Source organism: Rana temporaria, chromosome 13 (genome assembly GCF_905171775.1).
Source record: "Rana temporaria chromosome 13, aRanTem1.1, whole genome shotgun sequence".
Lineage (NCBI taxonomy): Eukaryota > Metazoa > Chordata > Amphibia > Anura > Ranidae > Rana > Rana temporaria.
This window is the reverse complement of record NC_053501.1, coordinates 27,623,369-27,645,837: the sequence shown is the minus strand read 5'-3', so window position 1 is coordinate 27,645,837 and position 22,469 is coordinate 27,623,369. Positions and strand designations below refer to the sequence as shown.

The window sequence follows — 22,469 nt, the reverse complement described above, 5'->3', positions numbered from 1 at the left end:
AGTTGCCAACACTAGATCACCAAAGTGTTAACAAGACTCTAGCTAAGGGCTGTCCTGTGTCACTTTATATTGGTGTGTCTAGGGAAAAGCCATAAGTTTGCTTTATATGTTGCCCTGACATCGAGCCGCCAAGAAAGGAACTCTCCAGGGTGCCTTAAAAGACAGATTCTATTAAAGGGGAGGCGAGTTAAGTAAAATAAGTCCGTACATCTTCAATCCAAAGGGGAACAAGCCCTTCCGCAAAGCCATTAATTGGGATGAGGGAACCACATAAGTTTATGATCTCTCATCAAGTTGCTCGTAAATTCTCCCATAACCATCTTCTTTTAGAGCAGAGAAGGGAGGGGAAGGCTCCTTCATTGACTTGATCTTTGAATGGTGAAGGCTAAAGACAACTCTCTGACCCCACTTGACTGCAATTGCTAAAATACTGTTGTGTGTTTTTGCCCTGTTAAAAGTGTTAGATACAATTCCTATTATCAAGGTCTGTTTTATATCTATTAGGATGATCTTTTTTAAAGGAACACTTGTACAGTTTTAGATATTTGACATTGTACTTAGATCTAAAGCCAATTTTTTCCCCAATTCATTGGAGAGCTTTCTCTTTACTTCCTGGCCTGAGAACACAACAGGAAGTGGTGATAAATACCATAAACATGAGGAAAATCCCCTCATTGGCTAGGTTCACACTAGCTGACTCTCTGAAAAGGAATCCGCGGTGGATTGCTTTTCAGAGTGTTACTAAGCAGTTCTATAAGGTGCTCATGAGGCAATCCTGCCACCTCCTGTACATACTTTAAACTAAATCCATATAATAATATGACAACCACAATGAATAACTAATACATCATGATAATTAAAGTGGAGTTCCACCCAAAAATGAACTTCTACTTTTTGGACTCCTCCCCCCCTCCAGTGTTACATTCGGCACCTTTCAGGGGGAGGGGGGAGCAGATACCTGTGTAATACAGGTATTTGCTCCCACTTTCTGGCAAAGATCACTGCAGTGATCCCGGTGACCTACGTCATGTCGGGTGCCTACACTGTCCTCCCCCGCTGTCTTCTTGGAAACACACAGGTCCCAGAAAACAGCAGGGACCAGTGAGGATGTGCATCGTGACTCGTGCATGCACAGTAGGGAACCGGGGGCAGCCGAGAGCAGAGCGGTTGACCGGCTTTGGCTGCCGACATTGCGGGCACCCTGGACAGGTAAGTGTCCATTTATTAAAATTCAGCAGCTGCAGTATTTGTAGCTGCTGGCTTTTAATATTTTTTTTTTAGGCGGACCTCCACTTTAATGAAAACCAGGTCAAATAGCACAAGTGCATCTCCTCTCCACAAACAATAAACAAAAAAAAAACCTGTTGGGGGTTTTAACTTTTCGATATTCTATCCAAAACTAAAACAAACATTTCTTTAGATACACTTTAGACTGTGGGTGAAGTAATAAAACATTTTCTTTAGTCTGGTAAACATGAAATATATTGTAGAATATCAAGCCACCAGGTGGAGCCTTTGCTTCCTTTTCACATGCTTTCCAATTTCGCATTGCCTGCTGTTATGAAAAGCCTAACCCTTTCCCATTCTATCCGAAACTAAAAATAAAAAAAAACTGTTTTTGGGTATAGATATACTTCAAATCAAACACTCATTATAATCTTATTATTGTTAGGAGATGCTTGGAAAGAAACCGTTTCTTATTTATTACTCAATAGCGTTGTTCCAGCACATATTTCAGTATAGCCTGCCATTTTCTGGGAATGTCGGCTGTTGTTTTTATAGAACAGATGGGTATTTAGGACAAATTAATTGCTTTTGCTGAATGTCGCTTTGCACATACTCCGAAGAGTCATAAAGGTGAATGGACATTGTTAACAGCATTGTAAAAGCCGTCAGCTTCTTCGCCGCCTTCAGAAACCTGCTCAGATATGTAGTTTAGTTTTATAGCTTTGCAGTTTTAAAAACAGAAATATGCTTTACGGCTCCTTGGATATCCTTCAGCCAGCCCGTCCTTATCTGTGTTATGATAGTATCACAGTGAATATTATTTACTAGTTTTTTTATATATTGTTTTTTTTTTTTTTTTGCACAGAGCTTTCTGTGGAGCAGCCAAAGCCTACTAGATAAAAACATTTCAGGTTAAGTATTTAAATATCTGGAATAATAAAGCCCAACTCCAGGAAAAAATGAAATTGAAATGGTGCATTACTTTACTTCTCAGTCTTGATTGCAACACCTATTCTAAGCCATCCTGCAGTAATGGAGTCAACGTTCCCTTTATGAGCAAAGCTAATATCCTGTCCTGGGGACCAGACATTTCATGCTTATTATCCTCTTAGGTACTGGTCCCCTCACTGCCTCTGTGGGTTCTTCTGCCTCTGGAGGAGAAGACGCAGCCATTGGAAGTGCCGCCTCCACCAAGAGGATGTGTTCACATCAAGCAGACAGTGATATGGGCACCCAAAGAACAACACCAGATAGTAAACAGAAGTTAAGTAAAATGGACATTTGAATCGTTTTTGTTTTTATGCCAGTGGTTAGTTAGAGGGGAGTGGAAGGAAGGACACTTACCTGTCCATGGATCCAGGGCTGTTCTCACCCAAGCTGGTTCTTCGCCAGTCTGAGTCTCCAACGCCGGCATGTCTAGCGTGGAAAGCTGGCTGGGACTCCTAGTGGCTTCAAACTGGCTTCCCACTGGGCATACATGAGTCACACTGCGCTTTGTGAATGGTCTAGTAGCCTCTTGGGACCTGTGACGTGTCCGAAGAGGTTGTGGGCAGAGTGGGGAGAACAATTCCAGCGGACGTAGGAGCAGGTACCTGCCAAAACTAGGTACCCATTTCCACCCCCCCCCCAAAAAAAAATGAACCTCCAATATTGTTAGAAGAGTGGAGAGGATTTAGGCTGTACTTGGATTTAAATAATATTGGATCAGCCTTGGATCAACCCCAAATCAAAAATTAAGTTGTGGGCTAATAGGTATTAAATCAGCCCATCACTGACTTCAATGGAGAGATCTCTCCAGGCTTTTCCCCTTTGTCTCTCTACCCCATGGTGTCTCATTTCATTTGCTGCATTCATCATAAAATAAATGGAGATAGTTGTTGTATCAGTGATGCCGCGTACACACGACTATTTTTTCGGGTTCTAAAAATTTACGTTTTTTTTTAATGTCATTAAAAACGATTGTGTGTGGGCTCCAGAGCATTTTTCACGATCTAAAAAATGGCCATTAAAAATTTTGAACATGCTCTATTTTTTTACGACTTTAACGTTGTCGTTTTTAAGGTTGTAAAAAATGGTCGTGTGTGGGCTTTAACGACGTGAAAAAAATGCGCATGCTGAGAAGCAAGTTATGAGACAGGAGCGCTCGTTCTGGTAAAACTAGCATTTCGTAATGGAGAAAGCACATTTATCACGCAGTAACAGACTGAAAAGCATGAATCGTCTTTTACTAACACGAAATCAGCAAAAACAGCCCCAAAGGTGGCGCCATCCGAATGGAACTTCCCCTTTATAGTGCCGTCGTAAGTGTTTTACGTCACCGCGCTTTGCCAGAGCATTTTTTTTTCCACGATCGTGTGTAGGCAAGGCCGTTTTAATGATCGGGTTGGAAAAAAAATTGTTTTTCTAGACCCTTAAAAACATAATTTTTTAGAACCCGAAAAACGGTTGTGTGTATGCGGCATGAGTTCTTGCTATCTATATAGGTTAATTAGGCCTTTAAAATAAACTGTAATAGTAAAGTGCGAGTTATATAACTTGATCTGGGTTTAATAAATACAAAGCTGTAATGTGGCTTAAAGTCAACTTTTGCTTTGTCCATTCAGAGCAAAGCAACAGGTTTGCTTCAGTTCACCTTTATCCCCAGCATATACCTTTTCATCACTGCCTTGCTGCTGTGCTTAGTGCTAGGAGCCAAAGAAAATACCTAGTACTTCTGGGTATGCAGGAGCATAGCCAAGTCACATTGTAGGGGGGCCCTGGCCATGTGTAAGCTACAACTTGACAACTCATAGCTTACACGGACCTTTTCTTCTCTCCCAACAGTTGAACAATGGGGCAAGGGAGCATCACAAGTCAAATATGTGCTGCTGGGGAAGAATTTATTACAGTATATCTATTGCTTTTCCCTGACAGGACAAAGTACAATAACCTATAGCAACCAATTATAACCCATAGCATATAATAGTTTTACTGAAGTAAGTGAAAGAAGAATGCTAATTGGCTGCATTAGTTACTCTAATAAATGGGTATGTCGCATAGTAAATAACATTTCTGCTTTTAGATTTGAAGTCAATGCATCATAATATGTTGCAGTACACTCCATAGTAACACATGGACTACCACTACGGAACACTCCTCCTGAAAATGGCCGTTGTCTGGTTGACATGCTGATTTGGAAAGGGGTGGAGCGCAATATTGGCCATCTTGGGAAGTACCTGCCCACAGCATGGCCCTGATATACTAATATATTTTTAGATACAAATGTTGATTATTATGTATGCGCATGGAATATCCTGAATGCATTGACAGTTCATAGTTTTTCTTTGTCAATAAAAAATAGCATATTTCTAAAAACCCTACAAATGCAGCTGTGTTCTTTATAAATAAATATTATATACAGCATATGTACATATACATACCAGCTGTTCTCCAAACATACCGCTTTTGCATGCCTTTCTGAGTGAACACGTTATTCTCTCTGACTATCATTTATGGAAATGACAGCTTGACCTTTTTTTTTTTCCTGTGCAAAGCAAGATTATTCCTTTTCTGGTTTCTAGATAATTTTAATTTTAGCCAGATCGTTATTAGCGCAATTCAATTACTGGAGCCTATTAAAATACGACTTCCTATTTGAGATGCGTTTCCCTTCCATTAGAGGAGATAAGCAGAGTTGAAAGTAATCATGTTTGTATTTAAATATACAGTATATCTTATAGGCAAAGAATCCTGCCCATTGTCATAATTACTTCTCCCTCTGATTGGATGTTGGAGAAATGCTGCAAGATTTCTAATGATTATGATACATTTCTGTTCAGTGCATCTCTTGAGTTGATACCTAAAGTGTATGACAAAGCATACAAAAACATATTCAGTACATATCCACAATATAAGCACATTTCCTCATGATGTGTCTCTTTACAAACGCTGCAGGTACAGAAAAATATCTGTTGATTCCTCCAGAAATCCAGAAAACTTCTAATTTCCTGTAGTGAGCTGACAACTTTCCCTCTGCCACATTAAAAAACAAAAACCTTGTTACCAGCCTCCCTTCTGACCTGCAGAACTCATCCCCCTTCCTCTTCTCCATAACATATGGGGCATGTGTATTGACGTCCAGTAAGGGAAAACACAGGCAGAAATTACAACACTGCTTGGCATTTCAGTCTAGCATATGCAGAGTTATCAGCTAGCAGAAGATAGGAGCTCACTGGATATCTGGCAGAATCAAAAGGTATTTTTCGAGTGATAAAATATGGGTAAAGTGTTGCAGAGATATGGTCTTTTAAAAATATATATTTTTATTACAGTATATCATTAGTATAAAATTTTTAAAGGGCACCCCAACTAGCTCTGAACAGATGGTTTCAAGTTAAAGAATTATCTCTCAAATTGAGTTCCCCCATTATCTGTTAATACAGGAGACAAGGTACGTTTCTCATTACCATTTGTTAAAGTAGGTCTAAGTGCTGAAAGTTGCATGCCCTGCTATGGTGGGCACTTAGGAGGGGGGAGGAGCTAAGAGTGCCAACGGGGCCCCAAAGAACAGGAGTATCGGGGTCGCTCTGTCTGTGCAATACCATTATATATGCTATACTATTATATATGGTATAAAAATAGAGGTTTACAATCCCTTTATTGTGTATACTAGGTTTCACTGTGCAGTAGCAAGAGCCACTGCTGATATGACCAGCTAATACAATCGGTTTAAAGTAGAGGACATGATTTATGATTTCATTTTGGATTTAGTTCATAGGGTTACTATTGCACTCTGATACATCTGGTAAAATAAATATTATACTTAACTGCTCTGTACAATGGTTTTGCACAGAGCAGTACCAATTCTCCTCTTCTGTTCTCCCCTGCCAGCGCTCCTGGCTCCCAGCAAGCCACTTACTAGTCAGAGGGAACTCATGCAAGCTGGATCCTGAGCCCCCCATCACTGGATTTGGGTGACCGGTAGACAACGGCTCCTGTTGCTCCCACAAAGTCCAGAGGGAGAGACAAAGCAGTGCAGCTGCTCTTGGGCGCTGGGTTGAAATCTGGCCCAGGTAAGTATTTAAGGGGGGTGCTGCACCTAAAAAAAAAAAAAATTGTCTTACCTTAATTCAGAGAATGCATTAACCACTTAAGACCCGAACCATCATGCAGGTAAAGGACCTGGCCAGTTTTTGCGATTCGGCACTGCGTCGCTTTAACTGACAATTATGCGATTGTGCAATGTGGCTCCCAAACAAAATTGGCGTCCTTTTTTCCCCACAAATAGAGCTTTCTTTTGGTGGTATTTGATCACCTCTGCGGTTTTTATTTTTTGCGCTATAAACAAAAATAGAGTGACAATTTTGAAAAAAAATGCAACTTTTTGCTATAATAAATATCCCCCAAAAAGATATAAAAAAACATAATTTTTTCTCAGTTTAGGCCGATACGTATTCTTCTACCTATTTTTGGTAAAAAAAAATCGCAAAAAGCGTTTATCGATTGGTTTGCGCAAAATGTATAGCGTTTACAAAATAGGGGATAGTTTTGTCATTTTTATTAATATATTTTTTTAATACTAATGGCGGCGATCAGCGATTTTTTTTTTTTCATGGCTGCGAAATTATGATGGACACATCAGACAATTTTGACACATTTCTGGGACCATTGTCATTTTCACAGTGAAAGTGCTATAAAAATGCACTGATTACTGTGAAAATGACAATTGCAGGTTAGGAGTTAACCACTAGGGGGCGCTGATGGGGTTAAGTGTGACCTCATGTTTCTAACTGTAGGGGGGCGGGGCTGGACGTATGACATCAGTGATCGTCGTTCCCTAAATCAGAGAACAGATGATCACTGACATTGCCACAGTGAAGAACGGGGAAGGTGTGTTTACACACACCTCTCCCAGTTCTTCAACTCCTGTGACCGATCACGGGACACCTGCGGCGATCAGGTCCGCGTAGTCAGATAAGGAATCCTGCTGATGGATCTGTAAGTCTGGATTCACACCTATGCATTTTTAGTGCTTTTTGCATTTTGCAGATTTGCACTACAGAACCTGACCCATAGGAAACCATGTTAGATGGACTGTAGCACAAATCTGCAAAATGCAAAAAGCACTAAAAATCCATAGGTGTGAATACAGCCTAAAGGCATCCAGGTCCCAGACGAAGAACTACATCCAAAACTTGGCATCAAAACATCTTGGGTAATTCCATATATAGAGGAAACCGCTCGCTCCAAGGAATCACACTTCTTGTATAAATGGCGCTCAAAGGAAGCAAAGAACAGATAACAAATAAAAATAGAGAAATCTTAATTTTTTGTCAGTAATTTATACCTCATGTAGGCAAATATCCATTTACATAATGTACAGAACAAAAATGCATATGCATGAAATTGCGCGCAAATACATACATTTAAAAAAAAGTCTGAAAAGGTGAATGCAAGAGGCCTAAATGAGATATTGTTGATTAGATTTGCATATATTTTAGGTAATCTTGTATGATTAGGGATTTACAGCATAGTTACATTTATACCGTTTACACTAAATCCCTTCTTTGTGTTGTAGCATGTACAAAACTTCAACATGATTTCGGCTTGTCGGGGGTCAATAGAAGGATGACCATTATGAACTGACACCAGTCCCTGAGTAACGGTACTCAGGAGCTAGATGTTATAGAAACAGCTGTGATTCATGCTATTTACAGCAGACACATTAATGCCTTGCTTTTATTTTTATCTGGCTTTTAAACTTGTGGTTTCTGTTGCATTTCTCTATGGACAAACCGGAGTCATGGTTCAACTTAATGATACTAGCCATCCGGTTACTGGCCAATCCATTTAATGTTAAATCTTAATTTAAATGGATGTTTCTTTTTAAATCTAGATTTTTTTTTATATTATGCAAAAAAAATTTACATCATAAAAAAAAAAAGAATAACAGAATATCTGTGACGTGTAAGACCAATGTAACAGCGTCTCTAAGTATTTTTGACCCTTAGTAGACCTAATCTGGGCCTCTTGAAGTCTGACTCCATTTAATTCAGCCCGCAGTTGAATTAACTTTATACATTTTTGCGTGTCTTCATATAGGATGTTCAAAGTTCCAGTTCACAAAATGGCTGACTATGCAGCTAGTGGATTTTTTTTTTTATCAATGTCTTTTTTGCCAGTAATAATAATGTGTGCATTTCACTGAAAATGGACAGTTTGGTCTTTATGGATTGACTGTTTATAATCTCTTTCAACAAATCTCCATTAGCGGAGTGTTTTAATGACCTTTTGCATCAGAGTGCCACGCCAAGTTTAACATTAAAATTGGAAAGGAATTTTGCTCTGCGGTCGTGTAAATGTGGGCACGGCTCTTTCTTGTAATTCTCACATATTTGTAGACCAGTCTTGGTCATTACTCAGCCAGTGTGTTGATGTTATACGAGGAGCCCCATACAGAGAGGGAATATAAACATAGTATCAAATGCTTGAACTACGTCATTCTTTGTGTGTGTTTTGTCTTCCCATATGGGACAAACTTCCCATACAATCAAGATAAAAAGGTATGTGGCTGAAGCATACTGTGATACATTGTGAGACTCTGCACTATGCTACTTTGATGGCAATATTGGGGCTTACATCTTAAAGAAAATAGAACATTGTTGAATACATTTTGAAGGAAAATATTACATTAACATTTTTAATCATTTTTGAAAATTGGTCACAATTTCCGAAAATATGTAGGAATCTTTTTACAGGAACTGCCCATTTCATTGAGAGATGGAAGTGTGCAAAGTATAGTTGCCTATAACAATGAATCAGCAACGTTACAGCTTTAAATTTTGCAATATTTTTTGCATTACCTTCATAAATATTCCTGTTTCTATCTTTAGAAAAAGGATGATATGCAAAAAGTAGTGACCTTACAGCCAAGAAAAAGTTTTCTAATTTGCTGAGCTAAACCAAGGTAACTTGTGTTCCACTGAGGAGTTGGTTTTTATCAGCTGATTGGCAGAGGTATGATGGACAGACGTTGAGCGCCACTAAATATTACTATCCCATTAAACGGGGGTCTCCTGTTTTATTGTATGTAGAAACTTTATAGTTCTCAAGGGGTTACAGCAGTCACCTCACAATGATTTTTTTGGAAACGGAAGCCACTTTCTCCCATTTGTGCATTGATCCTAAAGAATATGTAAACCCAACATTTCATATTCCTGTAATGTCCCTCCTGTACAATGTACATGTACTTTATACATTTAAGCTGAACTCCAGAAACCTTTTAAAACTAACCTCGAAGTAGGCTCTCCCTGCACTGGAAGCGTTTAACATTTGGCTTTGTCTAGGGTACCTTTTAAAATACATTTTCTTTTCCTTATCCCTTGCTCCACCCTTTTCCATGCTACCAGTCCCATGAAGCTACTTCTCTTTGGTTTTACTTTTGTCAGTCACACTCTACCGTCACCACATACATTTCAGGGCAGTCTTGTATGGTAAGTGAGGATGCAGAGGGCCTGCCCACAACCCAGGGTGTCAGAGGAAAGAGGAGAGTGCTGGCTGCTGTGGGGAGTAAGGGATACAGTAGGTAAAACAGCTTTGAAATAGTACCTTAGGCTGAAACAAGCATTCAACCCTTGTAGTAGGTAGGGAACCCCACTTCAAGTGTTGTTTAGGAATCTATTTGTCTGTTTAGCTCTAAAGCTTAACTCCAGTCCAACTTTTTTTTGGGGGGGTCCTGGGGACTGTTAAGGAAGCTGCCGCTCCAGGTGAGCACACCTAAGGTAATCACTGTCCACTCAAGAACCAACGGGTGCCGGCAATGCGCATGATATGCAGAGAAAGGGATATATGGACAGCCGCACTCCAAAGTCTAAAAAATACGTGCCCTTTATTGGGTAAAAAGAAAAATGCACTACAAGAACCAGCATACAGTGGGAAAAACAGCTGACGCGTTTTGCATTGAACCTCAATGCTTAGTCATAGCTACAGTAGCTATGACTAAGCATTGAGGTTCAATGCGAAATGCGTCAGCTGTTTTTCCCACTGTATGCTGGTTCTTGTAGTGCATTTTTCTTTTTACCCAACAAAGGGCACGTCTTTTTAAGACTTTGGAGTGCGGCTGTCCATATATCCCTTTCTCTGCATGTCCTTGGGACTGTAATGGAGAGACACGAAGGGAAGGAAAATTCTGATAGCAGTTAAAAAGCTCAGAGGTTCTAACCCTTTCTTACTACCCAGGATTTCTGCCTGGGAAGACTTGTCGCTGAAAAAGGGTTTTGAGTCAGAGGCCTGAAAAGCTTGCACTGCCTTGCTGGAGGGTACAGTTTGGGGAGTCAAGCTGAAGCCTTGTTTGAGCACCAGAGGTAGGAGCTTAGCTTCTGAAGAGTGTCCTAGAGCACTGGGTACATCCGGTGGCCAGTGGACATTGGAGGACGTCTGGTGGCTCAGCAGAAAGGCATTGGTTCTGACTGAAGCTACTCAACATTCTGAGGAATGCTGAATGTCTATCTCAGCTTAAATGTTATTTTATCTGTAATGCCTGGAATCATTTTTGGTTGCTTTGTGGGTATCATGTGCCTTAACCCTTTCCTAGAGTTTACTGAGCCCCCTAATTAACTATTTTTAAACGTTTCTAAAGTGACTGGTGCCCAATTTATTCCACCCCTCTTAAGAGTTGAGAATTCTGTGAAAGGTATGAAATGTGATATGATCGCTGTTTCTTGCTGTTGATGCCATAGAATGGGAGCATTCTGTGGAGATTATTGTATGTATCTACTTATTGTTTGTTTTCAATTACCACTAAACTCCATTGCCACATTGATGACATTCTATTGGACGAAACGCGTCACTGGAGCTACAGCGGTAATGTCATTACGACCAGCAGGGTGATGATCGTGACTACCTGTATTGCATATGATCTTCTTGCCTATTTGTTGTAAATAGTTGTAACTTTATTAAATGCTGGATTTTATAACTACAACACTATGAGACACTTCTTTGCCTTTGCTTTATACTGAGTTCCATATGTGGATTATCTTGGTCAATTGGATGTTTTTCACTTGAGAGCTTCATCGCATAATCCATTCATCCCAGTGGGTTGTCTCCCAAAAAATTTCCTTTTGGACGGTTTCCTATAAGTGTGCACATATTATTTATTGGTTTTATTTTCAACACTTCATGTACTGTATTTCACTTACAGGTTGTGTTCTTTCATTTGATGAATTTTTGTAATCTTTATATATATTTATGCATTTGAACTTTATTTGGATAGCACAACACAATTTTGGTTATACTGGTCACTTATGTATCATTATGAGATGTTAGGCCACCATGTCATCGGGAGCGTCCTATCCCAACTCTCAAGGGTAAGAGGGTGCTACAACTAGTTCACATCAATCTCCACTCTCAAGGAGCTTATAATCCAAGGCCCCTAATTCATATTCATACATACAAATACTAGAGCCAATTTAGATAGGAGCCAATTAAAGGGGTTGTAAAGGTAAATTTGTTTTTCCCTAAATTCTTTACCTTAGTGCAGTCCTCCTTCACCTACCTCATCCTTCGATTTTGCTTTGAAATGTCCTTATTTCTTCTGAGAAATCCTCACTTCCTGTTCTTCTGTCTGTAAACATACACAGTAATGCAAGGCTTTCTCCCTGGTGTGGGAAAAGCCTCTTGAGGGGGCGAGCAGGATGGTCAGGATGCCCACCAACACACAGCTCCTTTCTCTATCTGCAAAGTAGAGAGCGTCTTGACCCTCCTGCTTGCCCCCTCCCCCTCAATAGGCTTTCTCCACACCAGGGAGAAAGCCTTGCATTACTATGTGTAGTTACAGACAGAAGAACAGGAAGTGAGGATTTCTCAGAAGAAATAAGGACATTTAAAAGCAAAATCAAAGGATGAGGTAGGTGAAGGAGGACTGCACTAAAATAAAGGAAGCTATTTAGGGAAAGATTTTTTTACCTTTACAACCCCTTTAACCTACCAGCATGTCTTTGGAGTGTTGGAGGAAACAGGAGTACCCGGAGGAAACATACGCAGGCACAGGGAGAACATGTATGAAAGTCAGAAAGTTTACTCGGTTTTTCCAAATAATCTTGAGTTTTATGAAAGCCTTCATAGTCAGTTTTAACCATTTTCTTATAGTGTTTCTTGATCGAACTGCAGCCACCTTATTAATATTAAAACTTGATTGAATGTCGTGCATTTTTAATTTAATGTTGTTGAATAATTTTACAACAAAAACCTTAAATCGTATTTTATAAAAAGTGAAGACTAAGATGAAAGCCCAAAAATCTGGATTTCCAAATAAATGTGGATTTGGCTGGAACCGTGCCCAGGGAGCTGTGTGTTGTGGAGCAGATTAGAAGGGAGACAAGTGGCTTGTACGAAGCTAATTATCTGCGGGTTTCAGGAACATAGCTGTACAGAGGTGCATGAAGCTCACAACTTTGTCCTTCCTCATGTTGGGTTTTCGGTTCAACAAACCTGGCAAATCTCAATTGTTCAGAGGGTAATGAAGCCTATTTTGGAGATGATATTTAGGAAGCAGGGAGGACAAAGAAAGCCCATAGGGGCCCGTGCTTGGGCATTTGTGGTTCAGACAAGCACAAATTAGACGGGATTAAAGTTAATCTGTCTGTTGAATACTAACAAAAGAAGCACAAGAGAGCCTGATCTAATGTGCTGGAGAACGGTCCTGAAATTATCTCTTTCTCTGTCCTGGCTGCAGACCAGTAGAGAATACAGGAAATTTGTAGATGTAATCCCTCAAGTGTCGGATGCAATCATGCTTTCTGTGCAGTGAAAAGATAAAGTCGTAAAAAGGGAGACGTACAAAATAAGGCTACTCTCTTTGGGTTGCGGCAGATCCATTAGCAGAAAGTCTAAACTGAGCAGATTCTCATACGTGAACTGCACTCTAACACATTGTGGAAACGTCAGATGTGCTACATTTTTGGAAGCCCTATCCTATTCAAGTAAACTGAAATGCAATATTTGAAAGCACATGGATACTCCAAAGATACCACTCCTGCTCCTAACATTAAAAACGCCTGTAAACAAAACGTGACTAAACACGGGTTACCACGTTTATACGCTGTTACAGACATTTGGCATTTCAAATGCCTCTGAACATCTGTCCTGAAACCATTTTTTTGCTTTCCAACACATGCTTCTAAACTCAACTGCCTGGAATGGACTATAAACAACCCTGTGTACATGTACTGATAAGATGACATGGAGGAGAGTTCAGGGGCAGCTGAAAAAAATGCCCAACTTCTCCTAAACATCCGTTTTACCAGCAGCAGTGTACATGAGGCCTTACGACAGGCATATGCAATTAGCGGACCTCGAGCTGTTGCAGAACTGCAAGTCCAATGAGGCATAGCCAGACTCTGACAGCCACAAGCATGACACCCAGAGGCAGAGACATGATGGGACTTGTAGTTTTGCAACAGCTGGAGGTCCGCTAATTACATATCCCTGCTCTACGGTTTTGCTTGTTTGCTGTACACCAACTAGCTATGTTAAAGGCAGCATTGTTATATGTCACAAATGGCAAACACTGAAAATAAATAATCTTTAAAGTTTATGTAAATCATAACAATGAACTTTGTTTATTTGTTCCTGTTTGGTCTATTGAGTATACTATTGCATGCATTTTGCTATACCGTGGAACCTCGGTTTGTGAGCATAATCCATTCCAGGAGAATGCTCATAATCCAAAGTACTCACATATCAAAGCGAGTTTCCCCATAGAAGTCAATGGAAGCGAAAATAATTTGTTCCGTATTGAATTCAATGGCATGCAATACTGCATGTGGCCAGAGGTGGGGGGCGCCGGAGATCCACGGAAAGGCCCAGAAGGCAGCTCGGCTAAACTCGGAAAGGCTTGGGAATGGAGTATTTGAGGTTTTCCGAGCATTTGCTAACGGCTCTGGCACCCCCCCCCCCCCACCTCAGGCCAAATGCGATAATGCACACCACTTTGGCTTGAATCCTGCTAGTTTTACGAGAAAACACTCGCAAACCATGTCAGGATTTTAAAAAATACAGTGCTCGTATTGCAAAGTGATACAGTTGGGTTGTTTTACTAAAAACTGGAGCGTGCAAAATTCAGTGCCGCTCTGCATGGAAAACGGCATGGAAATCAGCTTCCAGTTTTTTTTTGTCAAAGCTTAATTGAACAAGCTGAAGTTACAGATATCCCAAACTGCAAAAACTAATGTCGGGTAGGTGACGCTCCGTGCTACCCCCCCCCCCCACCCACCAATTCAACACAACTAAAGGATGATCAAATCCTCAAGTGGAATCCGTATACAGAGGTTTACTACTTCTGAGAGATATTAAAGGAACACTATAACCACCATAACCACTTCAGTGATTTTGAAGTGGTCATGGTGGTAGGAGTCATTATGTGAAATGCAGCCTTCGAATATCCCGGCAGCCACTGTAACAAAGTTCTGCCTCCTATGATACACGTCACACTGAGTCAATGTCCCATCATTGGATCAGCGTTCCGTCTATCTAGGAGGCAGTACTTTGTTACAGTCCTCCTCCTCACACAGACTGGTCTTTCCTGGTGAGAACGTCATCACATCCGGCCGCAGTCTTTAACCCAAAGGCGCGGTCCACACACATATTTTCATGGATTTCTGTCAATACAGCTGTTCCAAGAGGGCTTGCACTGTGTGGTCCCGACACAGTTACCAGCACCTAACAAAAAGCTCCCGACCACTGGTTGCAATCAGGAGTTTTCTGAGAACGTGACCGATAAACCTCTTAAAGGGCCAGGAGGCGCCGGAGCGTAGAGGTTAAAATAATACCTAGTGATCCTGCTGTGAAGGTCCTTGTTTGTGTACTTCATGTTATGGGTGACATGTTTTTTTTTTTTTTTCCTGAATTGTCACCCCACCAAATGGGCTTCTGATGGAGACAACAAGTGGGCGTTTTAACATTACATGGGCATGATGCACTATTGTCTCCATCAGAAAAACCAGAGCTGTGAATTGACCATTCAGCCATCTCTGAAATGCATGTAGAAAGGAAGTGGCTAAAAAGAGGCTCCAGGACATCAGCAGCACTGGTAATGCTGGCAAAACATAACCTTAATAAAGGTCAAATCAATTCTACTGTTTGAAACATTTTGGCAGATCCATAAAATCGTTTCCATTGGATTATAAAGGCTAAGCCAGTAGGATTTTTGTGTCTGAAGAAGAAGGAGGACAAATTGTTGATTGTTTAATCAGTATAAGCCATTTAATTTGTTGTTAAATTCAGTCTTTTGCCAAGTGCAAAATGTTTATTTTTCCCATATTTTATTCAACATGAATATTTTTAAAAGCACCATAAAATACCAACTTAATGTCCGCATCTTATATACACATTAGTGCAGCGCCACTTAAGGAAAAGCTTGTTAAGTACTTAATATTGCTTCTAATTCCATGTCTATTTGAGAGTAGATGAGCCACATAGTATGTGGTAATATTCTGGTCATCCCAGGGAATTTATTATCTTTGTTACGCTTTTCTTCTCTGTGTTTGCAAAAGTAATAATCCTTATGCCACATACACACGATCGGATTTTACGACAAGAAAAGTCAGATGTGAGCTTTTGGTCGTAAATTCCGACCGTGTGTAGGCTCCATTGGACTTTTCCTGTCGGAATTTCCGCCAACAAAAATTTATGAGCTGGTTCTCAAATTTTCAGACGGAAAAAATTCCAATTGGAAATTCCGATCGTCTGTAGCAATTCTGACGCATGCTCGGAAACAATTCGACGCATGCTTGGAAGCATTGAACTTAATTTTCTCGGCTCGTTATAGTGTTGTACGTCAACGCCTTCTTGACAGTCGAAAGTTCAGAGAACTTTTGTGTAACCATGTGTATGCAAGCCAAGCTTGAGTGGAATTCCGTCAGAATTTTTTTTACTTGACATTGGTAATAATGTCTTTGAAGCATTTATACAGCAGTTTTAGATCATATTGATTACATATGTGAGCTGAGCATCCTGTCTGCAAGCCCAGCACAATTGATGTTCTTGGTCAGTAAACTCAATCAACATCTCAGGCAAATATCTGTGCAAGGAGTTCATTCCAGATCAGGATACATGTACGCTGCTAGTGGCTTATCCTACTACACCCACAGTCACTGAGCAAATTTAATTGTCTACTAAAATGATAGGTGAACCCTGTGGTGGCTACACATTTGCATATACAATATTATGAACATTTCTAAATAACCTTCAATGTACAAGAGCTTTTGGAGCATATAATAAAACAAATGTACTGCACATACATGTAAGTAACACTATAAAGCAGTGGTTCTCAGCCTTCTAGTGCCGTGACCCCTTGATAAAATTTCCCAAGCTGTAGGCTCCCCTAACAGTAAAATTATTTTCGTAGCGTGGGTGGTCAGCACCTAAGCCAAGTAAATTTGCGCCCCTAACCCGTAGACATTTAGTTCCACTCGTATAGTATTAAAACCCTTATGGTACATTTTAGGACCACTCTTTCTCTTTGTTCTCCTTTCTTTCCCTTTAATCCCTGTATCCTAATCCCCCCCCTCCCTCCCTCTCTCTAGCCATCTTTCTTGTTCTTTTTCCTCTTTTTTTCTTTGTTCCTCCCCCTCTTTTGCTTTCCTTTCCACATATTCTCTATTTGTATTCCTTCTCTTACTCCTTGGTGGGGGGGATGGGATGAGTGGCAGTGCTGGCGGGCAGTTGGGATCAGTGGCAAAGATGGGGGGGAGTTCTGATCTGTCAACTCTACCAAAATCAGGAGATAGGTTCTCCTTCAGCCCCTCCCACTTCACATTCCCCACCAATCAACTGACTTCTAGTCTCTGCCCCCCAGCCATGTTTTGAACTGAATGGGCGACTGCAAAGAGGCTGAGTGGGCAGCCATGGGCTCCAGGGACAGCCCTGCTGGGTGGCTGCAAAAAGACTGGGAGAGAGGTGCGGGCTTCAGGAACAGCCCAGGATTTGGTGACACCTGACAAATCGTCATTCGACTTCCGATGGGGTCCTGACCCCCAGGTTGAGAACCACTGCTATAAAGCTTTATATTTTATCCCGAGTGGAACGGTGTGTAATTATCTCTATGAAAGTCTATGTATAGCTTCAACAATAGAATTCCACTGAAAGCTGTTTGAGTTTTTTACAGAGTAGCAACTTTGCAGATCAGGTTATAAATAATGTTTAGGTGGCATATCCTGCAGCCGGTGTTACCATACTGCTTCATTTAATACTATGCACATATTACCCAGTTCTGTTTACATTTGCTAATGATATGAATCTTAAGTGAAGCACACGTTGTATAACGCCCTTCAACTTGATCTAGTCAATGTTCCTCTGACATGGTTTATGCCGTGGATCTATGACATACCCATATACAAGAACAGAGGAACAACTGCAAGTGCAAACAAAATATCTGTTCATTCTGCCAGAAGTCCAGTGAGCTCCTTAGTTCCTGTGCACTCTAAAATGTCAAGCTCTGCTCAGTTGACTTCTGTGAACACATCATTAGAAGGTGTAGTCCTAATACACTTCTGTCCGAGGGTGACAAAACTGCTGCTCCAGAGATGCAGCACAAGTGCGTTAAAGTAGAACTATAGGCAAAACTTTTTTTTTTCCATTTAAGGGAGGGTTATAACCCCTGTCAGATTAATTTTTTTCACCATCTGTGTCCCATTGCAGAGATTTTCCCTTTACTGCCTATCTCGTAGCCAAATAGGAATTGAGAGGAAATTCCTGTAAATTAAGGAAATTACTTAGGGACCCCAATCCACCTGAACTAGCGTCCCCATTGGAAGATTTCACCTCTATTACTTTTCTGTGGACAACCTTTTACTTTCACCTTCAATTATAATGGTAAACAGTGCAAATAGAGAGTGAGAATCTCCTTAACTGGGGCACAGATGGCAATAAAAGCCTGACGGTTGTTCTAATCCCTCTCCACTCTATCCAGAACAAAAAAAAAAAAATATGTGTCACATTTGTTTTATGTGTCGTTACATTACGGTTGTATTTGTAAAGCCTCGTACACACGATCGTATTTTCCGACAACAAATGTGTGATGGCAGGGTTTTGTTGGATAATCTGACCGTTTGTATGCTCCATCGGACAATTGGTGTCGGAATTTCCGACAACAGATGTTTTATAGCATGCTTTCAAATTTTCCAACAACAAATGTGTCTTGTCGGATTATCTATTCGTGTGTACAATTGTAAAATCCAAAGTACAAACACGCATGCTCCAAACCAATGCTAACCATAGCACAATATTAGCATAAGTTGTCCAAAGACTGTCGCTAAAGAGCTGAAAAACCACGTCGTTTTGTGTATGTTGGCTGAAAAAGTTCTGCCGTCTATATGCATATCAAGTTCACGGCCAATGCCCTTCGCACAAAATTCCACGGATTTGTTTGATGGAAATCCGATCATGTGTACAAGGCTTTAGACCAGGGGTCCTCAAACTATGACCCTCCAGTTGTTCAGGAACTACAATTCTCATCATGCCTAGTCATGTCAGTGAATGTCAGAGTCTTGCAAAGCCTCATGGGATGTGTAGTTCCGCAACAGCTGGAGGGCCCTAGTTTGAAGATCCCTGCTTACACTATATACATTTATACAGGCCTTTTTTTTCCTCAGAAGATAAGTGCAGGAACTCAGCCATGCTCTCCCACAGAACCACATTGAACTATGGGCGTGGAGTTCAGGGGTGTGCTACGTACAGAGTTCAGGGGTGTGCTACGTACAGAGTTCAGGGGTGTGCTACGTACAGAGTGCAGCATTCAGGGGTGTGCTATGTACAGAGTGCAGAGTTTACGGGTGCTTTACGTACAGAGTGAAGAGTTTAGGGGTTTGCTATGCATAGTGTGCAGGAATCGGCTCTCTTTCACAGGCAGAGGAACCACTGGAGTGCTTACCCATAGAAATGGGGCTTCAGTGCACATGGGTGCGGTATGAAGGTGACCTTGTTGGAGGAAAGATTCGGGAGGTAAATAGGTTGGCTGCATGGGGGGGGGGAGGTTTAAAAAAAGGACAACTTCACTAAAGGTGAAGTTGCCCTGTAAAAGGCATGTACACTCAGAAATTATAGTTACTTGTGTAATCTGGTGGGCTGAGTAAGGTCCTGGCTTTTTATGTGCCGTGAATACTCAAAAAATTGTATTTCCCTGCCATAATACCCAACTTTTTCCATTTGCCGGGGAGTTTTGGGTGTTCTAGGAGAGTGGATCCCCTCATAATGGTCACTGCATGTGTGCTGAGATCTCACCAAAAGATTCCCTGAGAGGTACAAGACATTTTCAGATGGTCTATCTCTCCAGCAGCTAGTAAAAACTTGTTTTTGGGTGGACTGATTCTTTACAGGTACAATTTCTTTTATATATAAAAATAGACAGTTGTTTTCCTGAGCACATGGAAATAAAACTCATGCAAGCTGGTCAATGCAACATTCCTATTAACGACAAATTCAGTCTACTGGAACACTGAGATTGTCGAAATGTGGTGTTTTTTTTTTTTTAAACTTTCTCCTGCAGGCTTCCGCTAGGGAATTTCCAGGCTGAATCTTTTGGAGATGTAATTATCTCATCAGTTCTCTCTCCTCTACGTTTTACTGATTGTCTATCGAAGTAGATGTGCGCCTTCTATTTCCTGACATGTTTCCAAGGGCAGCGTGAAGAGAACTGTTCACATTGTGCGCAAAAATAACATGGAAGCTATAGTAATTGATTTGTGGCTGCTGTGTGTACGGGCATTGGGGATAAATATGTACATTCTGCAGCTCAAGTTAGACAACCAGTCATTGATTATCTGGAAAGGTAGAGATAAACTGCTAATTGGATCATTAAATATGAAATATTTATTAGCACATAAATGAGAATGAGTTGGGTTAGTCAATCATTAACACAAGGTTTAGCTGCATTTAGTTTTAGAGCAAATAAAAAATGTATATTTGGAAATGATGTGGGATATATAGTTTTATGTATTTGGGAAATGCCATGTTTAAAGTACAGGCGGTCCCCGGGTTACAAACAAGATGGGGTCTGTAGGTTTTTTTGAATCTGTAAGTCGGAACAGGTACATTTTTTAAAGGGGTTGTAAAGGTTCGTTTTTTATTTTCTAAATTTCTTTTAAGCTAGTGCATTGTTGGTTCACTTACCTTTTCCTCTGATTTTCGTTCTAATTGTTTTTTTTCTTTTTGTCTGAATTTCTCACTTCCTGTTTCTCCTCAGTAAGCTTGCCCCCTGTTCTGGCTGGGGGTTAGTCAGCCAGAACAGCTTACTGAGGAGGAACAGGAAGTGAGAAATTCAGACAAAGAAAAAAAAACATTTAGAACGGAAATCGAGGAAAAGGTAAGTGAACCAACAATGCACTAGCTTAAAGGAGCCTATTTAGAAAATCAAAATCAAACCTTTACAACCCCTTAAAGTGTAGCTCCAGCCAAAAAAATAAATATTTTTAAGCTTTTTGGGTAGCATAGGGAAGGGTTATCACCCCTGTAACATTTGTTTTGCTGTCTGTGCCCCTGTTCAGAAGATATCTCCTCACTTTCTGTCCCAATGACAATTGGATTTTGAAAATGTTGGGTTGTTGTGGAAACAAGCCTTGGTGATAAAGCTTCAGTGGAGAGGAGACACCCTTGTCCCATAAAAACTCCTATAAGAGGGAATTTCCCTTCCTAGGGGTAAATTTCCTCTAAGGCCCTGTACACACGATCAGTCCAAACTGATGAAAACGAACTGAAGTTCAGTTTCATCAGTCCAAACCTACCGTGTGTATGGCCCATCAGACTTTTGTCCTTCAGACCAAAGTTTTAAAACTTGCTTTAAAATCGGACTGATGAACTTATGACCGATCAGTCAAAACCGATGGTTAGTACGCAAAAGCATCGGTTCAAAATGCTCAGAATCAAGTCGACGCATGCTTGGAAGCATTGAACTTAATTTTTCTCTGCACGTCGTTGTGTTTTACGTCACCGCGTTGGACTTGATCGGTTTTTGAACTGATGGTGTGTAGGCACATCAGACCATTAGTCCATCAGACCATCAGACTTCAGGCTTCAGTCCGTTTTCATCAGTTTGGACTGATCGTGTGTACAAGGCCTAACTTCCTGTTGTCTCCTTCCGTTTGTAAGTAGGAGTCGTTTGTAACTAGAGGACCGCATGTAAACTTGTTTTAAATTCCAAGTATGAAGTTGCAGTTGTGGTAGACTCTCCACACCCCCACTGATACAGGGAATGAGCCTCACTAATCAACAGAGCTGCACTAGTTTTATGGACGGTATATATACTAGATCCCAGACTTGCTGGAGCTGAAAGTTGATATTTGCATACTTAATGGCCTCAGTTTGAGTGTCCCAGGGAGCGCTGGAAGATAAAACGGTAGAGATATGAATCCACACATTAAAACCTCAATCATCAACATGTTAATGTAATTTCAAAAGTCATTATGAATCTTTTTGAATTCATCCATGGCAAATAGACCTTAAAATAATATCTTTGAGGGGGGAAACACATTTTAGCTCATGGTTTAGATTCTTGTTTGGAGAATGCTCTAGATCAGGGGTCTCCAAATTTGCTAAACAAAGGGCCGTTTTACTGTCATTCAGACTTTAGTGGGGCCAGACTAGGACCATTTGAAGTAGAACATGTCTAGTTATCCAGTGAGAATAAACAATACCATATATTTGGTGTCAGTGGGAAGACTAGTGCCCCATCATTGGTGTCAATGGAAATAATTGTGCCCCATCATTGGTGTCAATTGTGCCCTTTTGATGGTGTCAGTTGGAGGAATAATGCTTAATTTTTAGTGTCAGCAACAAGAATGATGCCCCTTTGTCAGTGGATGGAATAGTGCCCCGAAGTCTGGATAGAGGCAAGATGAGGGCTGCATCCAGCCCCAGGGCCACGTTTTGGAGACCCCTGCTTTAGACCAGTGGTAGCTTTGCATATAAGTTAGCAGATCTGCCCATCACAGTTGAGCCTGTAATAAAAAAAAGCTAAAGTGTAAACCAAAAACTACTCCTAGCACCTCATTTTATTGGCACTTCTTTGGCTCCCCAGAACATTCTTCAGATCCCCAGTACCCTGTAGTCCAATGGTAGCTTTGTACTTGTTAGCTTGTTTGTGGCCTTCTAAACTACTCACTTGCAATTCTTCTTCTTTCAATAGAACTCGGTATTTGATACTGATATTTGTTGTGTATTTGCACTAAATTGGTAGTGGAGCCAATATATAAACATTCTCACTCTGGTTTGGT

General features: G+C 40.7%; 1 protein-coding gene across 2 annotated transcripts in view; it reads left to right on the top strand.

The window, feature by feature from the left end:
• KIF26A (kinesin family member 26A) overlaps positions 1-22,469 on the top strand; it is a 194,518-nt gene that overhangs the window by 117,569 nt on the left and 54,480 nt on the right. The gene's annotated exons all lie outside the window — the stretch shown is intronic.